Raw genomic sequence first — 5,159 nt, forward strand, 5'->3', positions numbered from 1 at the left:
GTTTTTTTTTTTTTTTTTTTTTTTTTTTTTTTTTTTTTTTTTTTGTCACAGAAGTTTGAAAGCATTATCACCAAGAAAGAAGAAGAAAAAAACCACCATTGAAAAACACCATGCTCGATTGCTTCTTTTTCTGTGATGAACTCAGCCTTCCTTCCCTGCTCCCACCTGCCCTTTCTCTGGATTTCCCCGCGTGGTGAAAGGCAGACCCAGCTGAGCAGCTGCCCCTTCTCTCTCTTCCTTGTCTTAGCATCCCACTTTGTTGCTACATGGTGCAGATTCTCCTTACCAGAGGCTCCAGAATTGGTGTCTTCTTTTCTTCCCTTCCCTTATGGTTATAGCTCAGATCTTTGTTGCTTCTTGCCTGGACTTGCAATATAGGCTCAGAACTGGTTGTGCTGTTTCTGGTCCTGCTCCCTCATATCCTTGTAGTCTGCACCTAGGATGACCTTGCCTCCTTTTTGCCCATCAAGTCCAAGCTCCTTGGTTCAGGGGTTCAGGCCCTCCATTAGCTGTGCTTTTCAGTCTTATCACCCTCTGCTCAGCCAAGCCAATCTCCTTCTGGTTTACTCAATACCTTTCAATAGTCAGCTCAGGTGTCACTTTCTCTCTGGTTCCTGTCCCTGACTCCCTGAGCTGAGTAAATTATTTTATTTGATAGGCAGATTACCCTCAAGATTATAATTGTATAACTGTCTTCTCCACAAACCTGGGAATTCCTCAAGGGTACAGTGAGTATGGACCATTCATCTTTGTATCCATAATATATAGCAGGCACATTATAAGAACTCTTGAATTCTGCAGGGCTATTCAAAGGACTTCTTTGGTCCCTTCCCACCCTTGTTTTCAAAGTACAGTGGTTTTTGCTTAGAGGTCAGTGGTCAAAGTATAACTGAGACTGCTGTGTTGGTGAAATGTAGTGAGCAGCTGGGGTGGGCACTGAAGGCCTGAGTCATCGTGCGACTCTTCTTAAGTGCCTTGGGCTGGTCACTTGGCCTCTCTGCAATTTGTTCTTTCTGCTCATGCATTTGACAGCTTGACAGTAGTGAGAAATTTCTGTGTCTTTGGCACACAAAGACTGAGTTGCAGTGGCAAGTCCTACCAGTGTGTATCCGACTAATAATAATACATACGTAACAAATTGTTGAGCATGTACCAGGCACTGAGTCAAGGCTAAGCTGTACCCACATAGTCTTATCTAATTCTTCTCACAACTCAAGAAAGTAGGTACAATTACCTCCATTTACTGAAGGCTCAGAAACACACAAGCTACTTGTGCAAGGTCAGGAAGAGTCAGGATTCAAATCCAGGTATAGAAGACTCCGAATGACTAACTAGTGGGCTGCCTGTCTTGTGGTCTGAAGAAGGTGAAATATGCCCTCACAATCATTGAAAGTGCTATGCATCCCCTGGCTAGGAGGGAACTATAACATGGCTATAGCTAAGAACTCTGTAATTAACCTAGCACTGCTTTCTATAGCATGCAAATACAGGTATCACATGTTCCCTTCCTGGGCTTTTTAGAACCTCACTATGGGGATGAAGAAAATAATGGTGATGATGTCAGTGGAGTGAAAATATGCTCAGGAGATAGTTGCCACCACCTACAGGCACTGGCTCACCTCTGCCCTTACTTCATAACAGTCTTGTCTGTTTCACCCTTTTCTGTACATGTGCACCTTCTTGCTGTTCTCTGCACATGCGAAGCTTGTTGCTGCCTCAGAGATTTTGCAGTTCCTATTCCCTGTGCATGAATGCCCTTCCACCATGAAGTGCATGAAGCCACTTCATGGCTTTTATTACTTACGGCCCAGTTCAAACCTCACCTCCTCAGAAAGCTCTTTCCTGATTCCCTGTCTGAAATATTTCCCTCTCTTCCCCAAGTTACATTCTGTCCCCTTCCTATGTTAGTTTATTTTAGAGCAGTCAGCATGCTTTGTAGTTATTTTCTTCACTTTTTAAAATGTCCTTCTCCTCCTTTCTCAAACAGGAACGCTAAGGGCAGGAGCTTTATCTATATTATGCACTACAGTATTGTTACTCAGTGCCTGGTCCATGATGATGATAAAAAAGTTGTTGAGTGAATAACCAAATGAATGAAGGATGACCAATTCTCACATTACTTTTCCTATTCTAGGCTGGACAGCACTTAAACTCATCCAATAACACTGGGCAGTTTTCTTAGCCACACTGGGCCTCTGTTTTCATACCTCCAGAATAAAGGAGTTGAACTAGAACCTGGGTCAGCAAGTGTTTCCTAAAGGACCAGAGAATTATTTTAGGCTCTGAGGGCCATGCAGTCTCTGCTACAATGACTGATCTCTGCTGTTGTAGCATGAAAGCAGCCATAGACAATATATCAACAAAAGGGCATGGTTGTCTTAATAAAACTGTTTATGAAATAAGAGGCCAGCCTGTGGGCCATAGTTTACTGATCCCTGGACTAGACAGCCACTAGAGACCTTCCTAGCTTGGACGTTTTAAATTCCTTATTGGCCATCTTATAAGAAGGCTTGCTTGGCTTGGACTTCTTGGTTAAAATCCCTCTTCTGGTGGCATGTATGTTTGGGACCCTCAAAGGGGCAAACCAATGTGGAAAGTAAAAATAGACTTTCTAAGGCTGTATGGCATACCAAGACTAAAAGCGACATTTGAAGGGTTTCCTGAGATGGTTAGAAACACTCAGATTATAGAATTTGGTGACCATCTTTTGAAATGATCCAGAAGTTTTCTTTCTCAAGACTTTTTCCTCCCCTTCCTTCCTAATATCTTCAACCTTCACTGAACTCCTTGAGCCCTGAAACCCTGAGCATTCAGTCTGTGTGTGACACCTCATCTGCTCAGTTGCATTGTCTTTCCTACCCCCAAGTGTGTGTCTTCTTTCCCCACTGAATTGTAATCTCCTTGACAACAGAGAATTTTCTTCCTTTCTGTCTCTCAAATGGCATCTAATATTGTTCTGAGCACACAGAAGTGCTGAATAAACATCAGTTGACATTCTAAGAGCCCCCTGACCTCCCTTCCTGCTGTGCATTGTTCAGGAGGCTCATGCCCTCATGAGGACAGAGCTCGATGATGACTTTTCTTTTTGTTGGATTCTATTCCATGTGATGTGGGTTCTGCCACCTGTCTGCTGGTTACCAGATACTTATCAGTGATATTTATAGTCAGACTCTGTGGCTGGCCGTGATGGTCAATTGGGTATCATCTGAACCCACAGACGTCAGAGAGCCCAGGCAATTGGGTAGGAGGTGAATATCAAAGGGGACTTGAGAACTGCATAGAAATAAAAGTACTCCAGATTTAAGATTCAGCTCTGCCACTAACTTACTGAGAGATTTTAAGCAAGCCAGATAGCTAGTCACTTCAATAAGCCATAGCTTCAGTTTCTTTATCTAAATGGAGATTAAGTGAAATAATTTATATGAAGGGACTGGTAGAAAGTAAAGGACCATGCTCATGTTGTAATAATTATTAGTAATGAGCTGCCATCACCTCACTTCCCTACTGGCCTCCCTACTCCCACCCTTGCCCACTGAGTCTGTTGTTTAAATGGCAGCCAGAGTTATCACATAAAGGTGAGTTGGATCTTAGATCTTGTCACTCCTCTGCGAAACCTCCAATGGCTCCCATCTCCCACACAGCCCAAGTCTTAATAATCGCCCCTTGGGCCCCACATCTCCTGGCCTTGTGGCCTCTGACCTCATTTCCTACAAAATTCCATTCCAGCCACCTATTCTTCTGTATTGTTCTCACTGCAGAGGCTTTGCTCTTGCTCTCTTTTTATCTAGAATGTTCTTTCCCTAGATATTGACACAGCTCACTGCATCATCTGCTTTAGGATATTACCCAAAGATCACCGTTTTCAGTGAGGCCTTTCCTGGTCATCGTTTTTTAAAAATTGCTTCCCATCTCCCATTCCTGTTTAAATTTTCTCTGCAGCACTTGGTACCAGCTAACATAATATTTATATCACTTGTTTTGTTTTTATCTGCTCCTGTACCCTGTGAAAGTTTCATGAGGGCAGAGAGTTTTATTGATGTACTTACTGCTATAATCCCAGTGTTCACACAGGGCTTGACACATAGTCAGTGCTTAACAAATATTTGTCAAGTAAGTAACAGAAGTTACCATTTCATTAGCTCAATAAGGGTGCCTGCTAGGGTGCACGGGAACTGTGTGTATTCAGTTTAATCCTTGGTTGATATGAATTCATCCATTTGCTATAGATTGGTGCAACTAATGCTCACCTCTTTCCATCAGGTCTCTAGGAAGATAGCATGCTTAAGTGACTAAACGTTTGGGCTTGGCTGTCAGACCTACACTCACTAGCTGTGTGTTTCACAAATAATCTACTTCTCTGGACTTGGGGTTCTCAACTGTAAAATGATAACTTCTACCTTGTAGTGTTTTCAAAAGGATTCAGTGGATAATTATTAATTCAAGTAAAATGTTTAGACAGGTCTTTAGCCCATGGTCAATTTTTGGCTAATGGTAAGTATTGTTATGCCAATAGCAATGTAAGAACATCATAAACATCTTCCAAGAGTGCATAGGCACAAGCATAATTTTAATAACTACTCTTTTTGTGTGAATTTGCTGAATTGTCCCAAGCCATGTCTTTTGTGTTTAAATTTTATATCATATTCTGCTATTAAGACAGGCATGCCGATTTCCTTTTTTCTACTTCTTTCCTTTCTCCCTATCTTTCCTTTACTCCAGGATGAATATTCATCCCATCTGCACCACTTACTGGCCATGTGTCTTGACTCCAGCCACTATACCATATAAAGCCTCAGTTTCCTCACCTGCATAATGAGACTGGAAATCTGCCTTGCCTACTTTGCAGAGACAGTGAGTGGATGAATTGAGAAGACGGATGTAAACAGTAAACCTACAAATATTAGGCTTGCTCCTCATTTTTATTGCCTCTCCCCAGCAATGGGTGTTTTTGTATGCCCATCTGTGCCTCTCTGTTCTTGCCCATCCTGGGGCGTTAGCTGTAGCATGCGCACAATGGACACAGCTTGCATTTTTTGTCTCTGATTCTGTGGGTTTATGATAGATGCCTCCCTGAAGCCAAGATAGAGTTCTTCTTTGGAGAACCATTTTTAAAAATGTTATATTGGAGATGACTTTCAGTTCAGCACAATAATTTAATT

General features: G+C 42.2%; 1 long non-coding RNA gene across 1 annotated transcript in view; it reads left to right on the forward strand.

The window, feature by feature from the left end:
- LOC116537566 overlaps positions 1–4,755 on the forward strand; it is a 12,229-nt gene extending 7,474 nt beyond the window's left edge. The window contains exon 4 of the long non-coding RNA XR_004263197.1: positions 4,720–4,755. This is a non-coding gene — a long non-coding RNA (uncharacterized LOC116537566). The remainder of the gene's footprint in view (positions 1–4,719) is intronic.
- The last annotated feature ends 404 nt before the right edge of the window (positions 4,756–5,159 follow it).

This window comes from Sapajus apella, unplaced genomic scaffold (assembly GCF_009761245.1).
Source record: "Sapajus apella isolate SASKATOON/1434 unplaced genomic scaffold, GSC_monkey_1.0 scaffold112, whole genome shotgun sequence".
NCBI classification, from domain to species: Eukaryota; Metazoa; Chordata; class Mammalia; order Primates; family Cebidae; genus Sapajus; species Sapajus apella.